Here is a 13,430-nt window from a genome sequence, read left to right on the forward strand (position 1 = left end):
GTTCCCTATGAAGAATGATCGATTCACTCAGTGACTGTAGCGGTCCGACTGTTAATATTTCGAGTTGCTTAATTGTGACGTCGTCACCGATCGCTTTTCGATCTTTTGCTCTAAATTGCCGTTCCTGCTTCATTAAGTTATTACCCTGGTAGCGCTGCCGCATAACAATGATTTAGGTGTACAAATCTCACATATGAAATGAGCATTGCCCGCAGAAACAAAAAAAAAGCAACGAAACAAGTGGACGTGTCCATGAAATCGTCGTTCATTGGAAGAAAAACGAACATTAAAACTTATTTCGTACTATAGATTGCCACGCTTGTGCAAAAAAAAAAAAAAAAAAAAACAGGTCTCACCGAGATTTGAACTCGGATCGCTGGATTCAGAGTCCAGAGTGCTAACCGTTACACCATGAGACCACACCCTTCCGACGCCGGGAATCGAACCCGGGCCTCCTGGGTGAGAGCCAGGTATCCTAGCCACTAGACCACGCCGGAGGTGGCCGTCGATGGCACATATGGGCTAAAAGTGGTGTTGTTATACACGTGGAACACAATGTATGCCGCATTCTCTCACATTTAAAAATAAGAAACACAGAAATAGCAGGAAAGAATTAATATCGCGTAGAGCGGCACATGCGTTCGGAACAAAACCGGGAGGTGGCTTTCAAAGAATACGAAAACGACCGACATCGCTGGGATGCGCTTATTACTATTAATTGTTTTTTGATGGTGTCCATATCCAATATCATTTGTTTGTTTATTCGCAGGATTGAATCCCGGCCGCGGCGGCTGCATTTTCGATTGAGGCGAAAATGTTTGAGGCCCGTGTACTTAGATTTAGGTGCATGTTAAAGAAGCCTAGATGGTCGAAATTTCCGGAGCCCTCCACTACGGCGTCTCTCATAATCATATTGTGGTTTTGGGACGTTAAACCCCAGATATCATCATCATCATTTGTTTGTTTGTTTGTTTGTTTGTTTGTTTGTTTGTTTGTTTGTTTGTTTGTTTGTTTGTTTTCACGTTCAATTCTTCTGCGAACTGATTGGCCGATTCTTCGCTTCTCCTAATAGATAGTTTGCGCCGAACACAGGAGTCACCGTGGCCGCCATGTTCGGGTACTAACACGATCAGAACCTGCGTAAACGAGAAAAGTGAGATCACACGGAACGCATTCGACAACATCGTGTGCAAGGATGGGAAAGAAGGCGGTGCTCACAAACGCCAGTCGCCTTCCGGCCGCGTCTCCAACTGCAACATAACGACGACATGCAGGGGCTTCATCGTGGCCGCCATGTACGGTAATGACATCACCTGGAAATTAATTATTCATCTTGTCCTTGATGGCGAGCTTCATTATTCCGTTTGATCCTGTAGCAACAGCGTGCAGGTGCTCCACTTTTTACTCTCTGTTTTTGCTGCTTTTATGTTCATTTTTTTACCACCTTCGGAGGTAAGCAGCAACTTGAGGCAGGGGCGTAGCCAGGGGGGGGGGGGTGGTTGGGGGGTTCAAACCCCCCCCCGAAATTTTTCGGTTTTGCTGGCGTATATATACACGCGCACATACAAACGCACGCACGAACATACATAAAGTATGGTTGAACCCCCCCCCCCCCCGAAAAAAATTTCTGGCTACGCCCCTGACTTGAGGTGTACTTCAGCACGATTGCGCAACAAAAAAGACGCGGACAATAGAGAAGAAGACACGCCCAGCGCAATCTTTCAACTAAATTTATTATGCCACTGAACCTATTTATATATTGACGCAGTATAGACTACGCTTGCATGCACTTGGTTATATATTGACGCTATATAGAAGGCGCATGCGTGTAAAGGGTCGTCCACATCTAAGGTGAACACCTCATTAGTATTCAAGGCCTCATAGAAGCTGATGTTTAATACCGAATTGAGATAATTATTTTTGCGTTTATGGACGCCATTATTAGACGTCGTATAAGGGGCATTTCGCTCGTGAAATAAAATTCGCGTTCTAGTGTTACTGGCTTGAATACTAATAAGGTGTTCACCTGATGTGGTCAACCCTGCACACGGAATAAAACAACAGTTCCGAGATACAAGATGGCGCCGCCAAGAAGTCCAGTTCTTTGTCGGTGAAAACCAGTGAAGGTGAACTAACGCACTTGTCACCCGATTTTCCATTCGCCTCAGCCCCAGTGATTTCGCGAATCAGCTGCGCACTGCCACGGGACACAATCGTGCAAAGATTAAATGCAGGTTGACCGCCACAATCCCGACAATAAATCGCCAAGAAACCACCGGCGCCATTTCTTACGCTATTTAAGTGTCCACGTAGCCGGTCATTGAGGCACCGCCCGGTTTTCCCAATGTATTGTTTCCCCCACGAATAAGGGAGGCTGTTTACCTCAAGTTGCTGCTTACCTCCGAAGGTGATAAGAAAATGAACATAAAAGTAGCAAAAACAGAGAGGAAAAATTGGAGCACCTCCACACTGTTGCTACAGGATCAAACGGAATAATGAAGCTCGCCATCAAGGACAAGACGAATAATTAATTTCCAGGTGATGTCACGACCGTACAAGGCGGCCACGATGAAGCCCCTGCATGTCGTCGTGATGTTGCAGTTGGAGACGCGGCCGGAAGGCGACTGGCGTTTGTGAGCACCGCCTCCTTTCCCCATCCTTGCTCACGACGTTGTCAAATGCGTTTCGTGTGACGTCCCTTTTCTCGTTTACGCAGGTTCTGATCGTGTTAGTACCCGAACATGGCGTCCACGGTGACTCCTGTGTTCGGTGCAAACCGTCTATTAGGCGAAGCGAAGAAGCTGGCGTTCAATTAGGAGAAGATTTGAACGTGAACAAACAAACAAACAAACAAACAAACAAACAAACAAACAAACAAACAAACAAACAAACAAAGGCTATTGGATACGGACACCCTCAAAAACAATTAATAATAATAAGTGCATCCCAGTGATGTCGCTCGTCTTCCTCTTCGAAAGCCACCTCCCGGTTTTATTACGAACGCATACGTCGTTCTACGCGATATTAATTTTTTCTGGCTATTTCGTCGTTTCTTATTTTTAAATGCGAGACAGCCTAACATACATTGTTCTCCACGTGTATAACGACGCCGCTTTTAGCCCATATGTCCTGCCATCCCTCATCTCCGGCGTGGTCTAGTGGCTAGGATACCTGGCTCTCACCCAGGAGGCCCGGGTTCGATTCCCGGCGTCGGAAGGGTTGTGGTCTCATGGTGTAACGGTTAGCACTCTGGACTCTGAATCCAGCGATCCGTGTTCAAATCTCGGTGAGACCTGTTTTTTTTTTTTTTTTCACAAGCGTGGTAATCTATAGTACGAAATAAGTTTTAATGTTCGTTTTTTTTTCAATGAACGATGAATTCATGAACACGTCCGTTTCTTTTGTTGTTGTTTTTACCATTTCGCTTACTGGCGGAAGAGTAAAAAAAAGAAGGAAAAAAGAAAGAAAAAGAAACGAGGCATATCAATGAGAGCGCTTGTGAGGCTTAGCTCGACGCCGTTTGATGCGATTAGTACTATTGCTAACTCTCGCGCCCATTGCACGTTGAAAAGCTTGAAGCGTTTCCATTTCACACTGACACTTGACGCACTGACACCGCCAGCTAAACACGAGTTGGCGTTTCGTGCTACGACGATTTACGCAATGTTTCGCATCAGGACAATTCCCCCGAATTTCGGCCGCAGCACTTCGACTGGACAAACACTTCGAGAGGCATTCCCTCGACTAGTGCGGTGTGTCGCTTAGTGGCCTGATTGCCAATGCCATATTTAGACAGTCACTGTGAGAATGTTCCTGCCGGGATTTTTCGTCTACCCAAAGCGTGTGGTTGTAATGGAACTGCTGACATATACACACGATGCGGTATCTGTACGATGCCGCATACATTCCGTTTCATGGGAGTGGTCAATTGGCTTGCCGCTGCGAGGCGCAACCTTCGTTAGAATGCGAAGAAAATAACGAAGGAAGATAAACCAGGAAAAACACAGGACAAGCGAATCGCAAGGAAAAGAATAGGCGGAGGACGATAAGATTTATACTGACAGCCGTGCCATTTCTTCGCTGGTGAAAACAAAAGCGAAAGAAAAGAGAGAGCAGCAGACGGTATACTTACACCCTGTATGAATCGTCGATTTCTGGCAGCTTGCCATCGTGAAACGTTTATGCGTATACGCTCTAATGACAAGCGTTTGTGTCAGGCATAACTAATCGCCAGACAAATGAACTTGACGAGGCCGCAGGTGCCTATGTGCGAGTACCCGATGAGGTCACTGCGCGTGCATATACGTATACTCATGAATGAAAGCAGATATTTATTAGCCCACTGTCCCTGTATTAGAGAGAGAAAGGTGGTTGCTCACTTGAGGGAGAGGATCAAGTGCCAAGAAGAGCGGCCGGCGCGCAATGTAGCGCAAAACGCCATTAAGCTGTGACAATTCCGCATACAAATAACGTCAATAACAAAACGCAATCGTCCAGAGTTCAGTTGTTTATTCCGAGCACCGGAACTCCGAGTGGTTGATTCACTGCAACGGTTCCTGCTTTGTGCCTATAAGACAATGAGGTGGGATACTCGGAAGGACGCAGAACTGTCTTGTTCAGCGTTCTGCATTTTTTTCTCGCGTTTTTTGGATTCTTGCTCCCGTCTCATTACTCGAATTGTTTGACTATATAGAGCCCGATGCGACATGTGAAAATGAAGTAGCAAAAATAAATAGCTAAATAAATATACGCTTCAGTGTGACGCTGTATGCATGCAGATATACAGTGAAAACTTGATTTAGCGATGACCCCGCACGTATTATTTTGTTGAAGTGCGAAGTTCGTACGCTATATTTATAAGCCCACTGGTATATATGTATGCAGCCATGAGGTTTTAAAGCAGCAGCGATTAATTTTTCCTTTACTCAAGGCTAAGATCCAATGTAATCTTGCTAAATGGGGCGAAATCACCTAGAAGGAGAGCTTTGTTAATGACTACACGAGCGGACTATAGATAGTACGGATTCTCTTTGTTAGACATATCTCGGAGAAAAATAAAATGTGATTGTCCAGACACCTTCTGTTCCGCATCCTTCTTTATGCGTCGAACGTCCGTGCCATCGGCGCCGTCAGCGAAACCAGTATACACGAAAACATTCTTCTACTTGTTGAATTGATGGTTCATGCGAAAAGAAGGCTTCGAGATAATATTTTTCATGCAGACCCATTATCTTTCCCGCGTGAAATAGTGCCTCGGTATAGAGCGGAACGAGGAAGATGCTAGTTCCCATTGTTTTGTACAGAGAAACTCGCTACACAATGGCACCGACGAATTCGCCTGTCGAGTGGGCGTTGGATCCACAGGCCATTCATGAAAGTGCAATATTCTTCTCGGTCATCCCAAACTCCTCATCACCATGTGGCTATTTTGAGGTCCACTGCAGGACGAGGACTTTCCCCAGCTATGTCCAATTACTTCTCCCTTACGTTAGCTTGTTCCGTGTTATGCCTGCAAATTTTCCATTTTAACCAATTACACCACGTAATGCTCTGCCGTCCTCGACTGCGCGTGCATTTCCCTGCCACCCAGCGCGTCCATACAAAAATACCATACATTATCTGTCCTACGCATTACACGGCTTGCACTGCTCCATTTTCTTTAATCCTTTCAGGCCCAAATCAATTCTGTTCAATGTAAGCAACTGGTTTTTGTAATTTGAGATGCGTATGGTCATGGTAGTGCAAAAAGCGAAAGAAAAAAATCTGCGTTCACATTCTTCAATCAAAATTAATTAATTAGTATTCAATAATATTTCACTACTACTTATTAAGTTATAACTTAAAATTATTTCGATTGGCTAGCACTGTACCCAATAGCCAAAATTCAAAATTTCCATACAAAACTAAGATAAGTGCCCTACATCTGCAGGGCGAAAAAGGAAGCTGGCTCAGCGAATTGCGGGAACAGCGCGAGCACTTCTCTAATTTCTTCGTTCACGCGAGACCTCACTTTCTTGAGTTCTACCAGGTTGTTGGCAGCATATGTAAAGCAGATGCTAAATATGAGTTGTAGCGGAAGAACAGCCCTTTTTTTTCTACCATGTGGTTGCTGACCGACCTACAAAATTGATTATTCCAATTACAATAACTGGGCCTGACAGAAGTGGGGATTGAGGCTTGCCCGTCGCCATTGCGCTGGTTTTCGCCTATTTCTGCCATCCCCACGTCCGATCATGCCGTTCCTCTCCTCCGCCGTCTTACGGCGCTGGGCGAGCGGGGAGTGACGTTAACCTCCTCTCTCCCGGCGCCGGACCTCGACGGGGGGCGCTGCGCTCGAGTTTCGCGTCTCGCCAAACGTTTCGTGCGGCGGAAGGGGGAGACCCTCTCTGGACCTCGTAGGGTAAGCACGTATTTTCTCTCCCGTCCGTCGGCTCCCCTTTTGGGCTCGCTCGGACGGAACTCGCTAACGGTGCCTTGCGCCAGCGGCGAGCGCTTACCTTACGTTGTCCTTTTCCGAACGCTACGCTGAAGAGCGGTGCGGTGCATTCGCGCGTGGTCATACTACGCCGAAACCGTACCTATCGAAGCCAACGCGCGCGGAGTTTGCCCTCACTCGAGCGATCGGGCCCTGTGGTCGCGGATCGTAAGAGGACGCAGCTTAGTCGCGAGGGACCCGTTTTCTCTCAGCGGCGTGTCGCCGTGAGCCCGTTGCCCGCGGAGACGTGCTAGCGGCACCCTTTGTGTTGTATTTTCGCCCGTGGCGTGGTGAAGCCTGTTTGCTTCTCCCGCCGCCTTTGGGAGCGGGCGTTGTACGGCGTTTTGTGGTGTTGCCGCAGGCAATAAACTGTTGCGGATCTCGAGAGTAGTACTGTGTACTTGCCGCGTTGCGCTCGGCGCCTTTACGCTCGAACGTACGTGTGCAGCGGCGCGCTAGTTCACGCGAGGCGACGGCAAACGCGGCCCTGTGGCTCGCTAAGTCCGAACCCACGCTAGTGGCCGTACTCCTGTGAGGTACGTGTACACTACACAGAGTTAAAGCGAATCGTTATAGATAGTTTACAAAATAACTCAGTGCTATAATCAAGGAATGAGAAATAAAGGTAATAATAAACCAATATGGTTAAAAAAACTGATATTAGATAACCGTAACATTCAATTCGATTTCTCTCACGTAGGAAATCACATATGACATCGCAAACGTTCCTGTAACTAAAACCCAGTACGGTAGCACCAAAGGAATGAACTACTGGAAAACCACAGAAATCGTGAAAATCCCACTACTCATCACTGGTCCACTAAATATGAAGGGAACACACGGGCGGCAAACGTCAATTAAGATTTCTGGGCAGATGTAATCAATAATTGAGCAAGACTTTAATGAACCGTCGGGATTAACCCAGTTATAAACACCGGGGCCGCACGTTTCAGATTCACTGGTTAAATATCTGTACGGAGTGCTTGGACGGTAATTTTTTTTATAGTGAAGAACACTTTAGGGGCCCGGGCTGTCGTATGCTGTCGTATGCTGTCGTATGTTGTCGTCGCTTGGCATAACGCAGACAAAACCATGTTTGGTGCCTGCGTGCACCACCGATATGGTTTGGGCTCAATAAAAGTTGATTCATCATCATCATGTATAGCATAGCCATCTGTAGCATATCGAGCGCGCGCTCGCGCCAAGGAGAAGTCTTCTTCCTCTTGTTCTTCGAGCGCCTTGATGATGATAAGTGCGGAGCACTTTAGGGGCCTGGGCTGTCGTATGCTGTCGTATGTTGTCGTGGCTTGGCATAACACAGGCAAACCCACGTATAAAAATAGAAAAAAAAAAGAGGAAGCGAGCGAGAAATAGAAAGAGAGAGAAAGAAAGGGGGGAAACAGGAAGAAAAATAAAAATTAATCGAAATAAAGAAAGAAAAAGAGTCAGAAAAACTGGAAAAGAGAAAAAGAGACAAAGAGAGGAGGAAAGAAAGAGAAAACCAAAGAGAAACGAAGAAGGCTGCCCAGCTCCGCACGTCCTTCAGGCTTGGAACCACTAGTGCGACGCTGCCTTAATCTTTTTTTTTTTTTTCGGTCTAAGCCGTTAACATAAGGGGAATGCAGAAACCGTAAGCATTAACGTCTAGCATTTCACTGAGAACGTCCTTTCGAAGACACCCTCCTTATTTTGCTTCAACGAAGAAAAATCAGTATGGCAACACTTCATCAGTGGGCATTGCAAACGAGCATTTATGCATGCACACACGAATATATCAGTTAGAAACGGCGAATAAGGAAGCAGCCATTGTCACAACCCTTTGAGTAAGGGGCCACGGCACCTAATTTTCGATCATAATCTGTGTAGTGTGGGTTAATCCTTGTGCGCTCACAAGCAAGCTGGCGAAATTTTTAGAGCATTCGGCTATGCACTTAATTTAAATGCGCGTAAAAACACACTAGCGGCCTGACTGTCAGGCAACACTGGCGTGCTCGCGAGCCGTGACGTAACAAGCTGCTCGCTGTGCGAGCGTCTGCACTCCGGCGAACGATTTTGTTCCGTGGTCAGCTGCGCGTGCAATCGAGATATTTCGGCTATGTTCAGCTTGCCATTGAAATTAAACGATTTCCAGTGGCTTCAACAACTGACGCTCACATTTCTGTTCTCTGGCGTCGTAGGCACATTCCGAACAAACTATTTTCATAGTCTATTGTATATTTTCATAGTTTGGCCTAGTGTATATGTTACATCATGCTACATTTGGTTATCTTGTGTTATATTTATGGTATATGTGTCTTTATGTGTATCTTCGGGTAAATGTGCAGCGCGGCACAGACAAACTCGTCCGTTTCTTGTCCTTTGTCTGTGCCACGCTGCACATTTACCCGAAGATGTTAATATACCAACTCGCCCAGATCGCCGTATTAGTACATTTGTACGTTTTTATATATATGTATATATAAGTGTGTATGTGTCAATTATGCAAGGTGTTCCATGAATTGTGTCCAAACTTCTCACAAGTCAGGAAAATTCGATATTTGTTCGATGCCTTCGCAATTATTTCTTCTGTAGCCGCATGCATCTTAAGATGGCTAAATAAATCATTTGGAACAGTAATTAAGAAAGTTAAATTAATTTACTGGGTGATTCCACGAGAGATCGAACATGCCTGTCCGGTCGCAATTTTTGTTTAGCCTGGGTTTTTTATATGTTATGTGGGCACATTCAAAGTGCACGGAACTGAAAATTTTATTTCCAAGAAACGCTCCCAGCGCGCCAAAAAAATATTTGAAGGTGGCGGCCCGGGCCGCCTGTTTTTGCTCACTGCAATGTTTTCGGATTTCACGGCCGAATTTAGCGCGAACTATAAATGATGCGTCGAAAATTTTTTTGCTAGTTTTAATACGCATTACTGTGAATTACATCCATGCTTTTTTTATGCCGTCCTCAAAAAGAAGAAAATGTGAAAAAATGGCAAACACGGCAGAAATAAAAAAAGGGTCCTAAGTTTGAGGCGCCTTGGCGCCTTTGCTGTTTCAAACAGAAACTTGAAAACAGTGTCAACTATAGAAAAGAGCCTTTGCAACATTTATACGAAAGATCATTTTCTTACGGGCAGCGCAAAAAAAGAAAAAAATAGTTAAAAAGCAAGTTTTAAAAAAAAGTACATTTTCAAAAAATAAAATAAAAAAAACTCCGGCCTCAATTTGGACGACAATTTTTTTATCGAAGAGCGCTTATGTCAGTGAACACACGGTTTTAATATCATATGTCCTCATTTGCTTTGTTTAAGAGATATAACTGGCCAAAATGGCCCTTGCTGTGTGTGCTCACTTCAGTGCGACTGATGGTTATTAGCTTGCATTGTGCGTAAATCGCAGTTTTCATTATTCTGCTGTAGCAAAACCTTGCTCTGGTGGCTTTTCGTCAAGAAAAAATGTGTTCTCAGATTTTATTTGTGTCTAGCGTGTGTAAAAGTGGGCTGCTACCGCCCTCTAAATGGCTAACGTGTAAACAGTTTGCAGCCTACAACCTCGTCTACAATCATCAGAGGAAAGATGGGCGTTCAAGATATCAATCGCTTCTTCTTCCTGAAGGAATGCCTGGTCTACCTCATCGTGGTTAGATGTAGACAGGTTTTCCTTGAGGAGCGTAAAGCAATGCAAACAGACCTCGCAGGTGTCGCGAAGATCCTGAGCCTATGACAGAGCTTCTGGAGGTAGGCAACAACAAAAAGAGCAAAGAAAAAAAATGCGCAACGAAAACATTTTCCTCAGCAATCTTCTTTTTGTGAACGCGTAAATAATCGGCACAAAACAATCGGACGTAGCCATGGGCCGCGCGCATCGCGTGTAGTGAACAGCTAGACCTAGAGCAAGTCGAAACGTTTATACTGAACGGCGCCGCACAAATTATCTCACATCTGCGCAGCTGTCATGAATGCCTTCCAGAACTGCTCACGGCTTAACATGTTATGACTGAGGGTGTCTAAGCGCTTTGGGCTGTAATATTTAATGTGTAGGCCGCACTCATTGTCAAAGCTAAGGGTAATGTCCGTCTGGCGCCACCAATGACCTCTGCTGTCCTCGACGTGGGAAAGCACTTTAGTAAAGTGGCAACAAAACATCATACATTGGGCCAGCTTCGGCCACTCATGGCTTAATCATGCCGCACCGCACGTTTTCTGGCTGCTGAAATGCTGAGGTAAAGGTCGAGATGATACAGGAAGACGTTATCTGCGACGCCGAAAACATGTGATAGCGGGAAGTGAAATAAACGGCCTCGGAAATCATTGAGCTAACGTTTTACAATGTTGTTTAGGCACAGTGTGCGTCGAGTGGGGAAGATGGTTAGGAGCGTACAATGCATGTAATGGAAGGGAGAGCAAGCAGGCAGGTGAGAAACAACTGCATAAACAGCGCTCCTGCTGATTGTGGCATTTAGTTACAGATTAAGTTGGCCTTCGCTGCATACGGGATGCTTTATTCGGTGCAAGGAGAGTCTTGACAAGTGACCTAACCATGTGTTCGCGCTGTCTCGCGTGCTTTTGATTAGCGAATATGGCGGGGTAAGTTGAGATTGTAAGCTGCAAACTGCGTACGCGTTTAGGGCCTTTAGAGAGCGGCAGCCCCCCCCCCCCCCCCCCCCCCCCCCCCCGCAAACGCTAGACACCATTAAAGTTGAGAATACATTTTTCTTGACGACAAGACACCAGAGCAAAGTTTTACTGCAGGAAAATAATTAAAACTAGATTTACGTGCAATGCAAGCTGATGACAACTATCAATCGCACTGAAGTGAGCAAGGGTAATTTTGGCCCGTTAAATCTCGTCAACAAAGCAAATGAGGACATACATATTAACACGGTGTTTTCACTGACATAAGCGCTCTTCAACAAAAAAATGTCGTCAAAATTGAGGCCTGACTTTTTTTATTTTTTGGAAATGTACTTTTTTGAAAAGAACTCGCTTCTTTAACTATTTTTTTCTTATTTTGCGCTGCCTGTAGGAAAACGATCTTCCGCATAAATGTTGCAAAGGCTCCTTGAAATACTTGGAAAAAAACATGGATGTAATTCACAGTAATGCGTATTAAAACCAACAAAAAATTGTCGACACATCGTTTATAGTTCGCGTTAAATTCGGCCGTAAAATCCGAAAACATTGCAGTGAGCAAAAACAGGAGGCCCGCGCCGCCACCTTCAAATATTTTTTTGGCGCGCTGGGAGCGTTTCTTGGAAATAAAATTTTCAGTTCCGTGCACTTTGAATGTGCCCACATAACATATAAAAGACCCAGGCAAAACAAAAATTGCGACCGGACAGGCATGTTCGATCTCTCGTGGAATCACCCTACTTTTAATTAGTGGAGTTGGGCGGTTATGTTAAAAGGGAGAATAGAAGTCCTTTATGCGAAGAATCCATTGCAGCTTTGAGAATATGAAAAAGCGACCTCTAGTAATAATTGCGAAGTAATGAAATTCACCCTAATTCAGCGGCGAAACCGAAACCGAAACGCGGAAGAGCGCTACTGCCATATTCTTCTGAGACGTCCAGAATGAGTGAGCGTCGATATATCAACCTCAGATATATCAACAGTCAGTAACAGACTTACAAAGAGGGTTCAACTTAAATTGAGGACGACGCAGCGAGCGATGGAAAGGAAAATGATAGGTGTCACCTTAAGAGACAGGAAGAGAGCAGAGTGGGTCAGGGAACAAACGGGGGTTAAGGATATCGTAGTTGAAATCAAGAAGAACAAATGGATATGGGCCGGGTACGTAGCACGTCGGCAGGATAACCGGTGGTCGTTAAGGGTAACTGACTGGGTTCCAAGAGATGGCAAACGCGTGAGGGGGAGACAGAAAATTAGGTGGGTAGATGAGATTAAGAAGTTTGCAGGTATAACGTGGCAGCAGAAAGCACAGGACCGGGTTGATTGGCGGAACATGGGAAAGGCCTTTGCCCTGCAGTGGGCGTAGACAGGCTGATGAGGATGATGATGATGATGATGATGATGATATATCAACCATCAACCGACTTCGTTGAGTGGGTGCGCGGGCTGCGCTTGCAATTAAAGCACGCATGACGCACGTACGTTAACGAACGCGGAAGAACCACACCTCAGTAATCGTTGTCTTGAACAGTGACGTCATTCTGATAGTCTGCTTGTGGCGCTCATCGGGTGCATCGGCTTCGGTTTCGCCGTTGATTTTGGTTGAGCTTGATTACGCTACAATAATTACTAGAGGCCGCTTCTTCTATATCTCAAAGCTGCGATGGTTTATTTGTATGAAGAACTTCAATTCTGCTATTTGACATAACCGCCTAACTCCACTAATTAAAAAGTTAATTAATTTAACTTTCTTAATTACCGTTCCAGATGATGTCTTCAACCATCTTAAGGTGCCTGCCGCTACATAAGAAGTAAATGTGAAGGCATCGAACAAATATCGCATTTCCCTGATTTTTTAGAATTTCGGGCACATTTCTTGAAAACACCCGGTATATAATATGGTCTATGGATGATGCACTGTGATGCCTGGAAACTCTTTTCTATCTATTGGAAAATAATCCATTGTTAAATGATTTATGAATTAGTCTGTATTTCTCATGTTTGCTTTTGTAACTGCGTATTATGCACCTCGAATTATGCACCTCGGCTTTTAGCATTGGCGACCTTCCAGTTTTTGTGTGCTAAATAAAATATGAATTTCAATTGAATTTGATCCGCGGCGCAGCAGTAATACATACACTGACCGCGTGTTGTTGTAAGGCGGCTGATTTTGCAGCAGACGACGGCTCCGTTCCATGCAGCACATGAAGTCACGCACTCCATGGCAAAATGACGGTCGCCAGCGGTAGGCGGGTTTATAGCCGGCGATTACTAGGGCTTATTTAGGATTTAAATATTATTTTACAGCGCATTTTTCCCAGATGTACAGGCATAATGGACCCT

The 13,430-nt window shown here is 45.2% G+C and overlaps 4 non-coding genes across 4 annotated transcripts; 2 read left to right on the forward strand and 2 right to left on the reverse strand.

Moving 5' to 3' along the window:
- Window positions 1-347: 347 nt before the first annotated feature.
- Window positions 348-419, reverse strand: Trnaq-cug (transfer RNA glutamine (anticodon CUG)). The gene has a single exon. It is a non-coding gene; the product is annotated as a tRNA-Gln (tRNA).
- Window positions 420-425: 6 nt separating this feature from the next.
- Window positions 426-497, reverse strand: Trnae-cuc (transfer RNA glutamic acid (anticodon CUC)). The gene has a single exon. It is a non-coding gene; the product is annotated as a tRNA-Glu (tRNA).
- Window positions 498-3,144: 2,647 nt separating this feature from the next.
- Window positions 3,145-3,216, forward strand: Trnae-cuc (transfer RNA glutamic acid (anticodon CUC)). The gene has a single exon. It is a non-coding gene; the product is annotated as a tRNA-Glu (tRNA).
- A 7-nt stretch (window positions 3,217-3,223) lies between these two features.
- Trnaq-cug (transfer RNA glutamine (anticodon CUG)) lies at window positions 3,224-3,295 on the forward strand. The gene has a single exon. It is a non-coding gene; the product is annotated as a tRNA-Gln (tRNA).
- The last annotated feature ends 10,135 nt before the right edge of the window (window positions 3,296-13,430 follow it).

The sequence above is a fragment of the Rhipicephalus sanguineus genome, chromosome 1 (genome assembly GCF_013339695.2).
Source record: "Rhipicephalus sanguineus isolate Rsan-2018 chromosome 1, BIME_Rsan_1.4, whole genome shotgun sequence".
Classification (NCBI taxonomy): domain Eukaryota; kingdom Metazoa; phylum Arthropoda; class Arachnida; order Ixodida; family Ixodidae; genus Rhipicephalus; species Rhipicephalus sanguineus.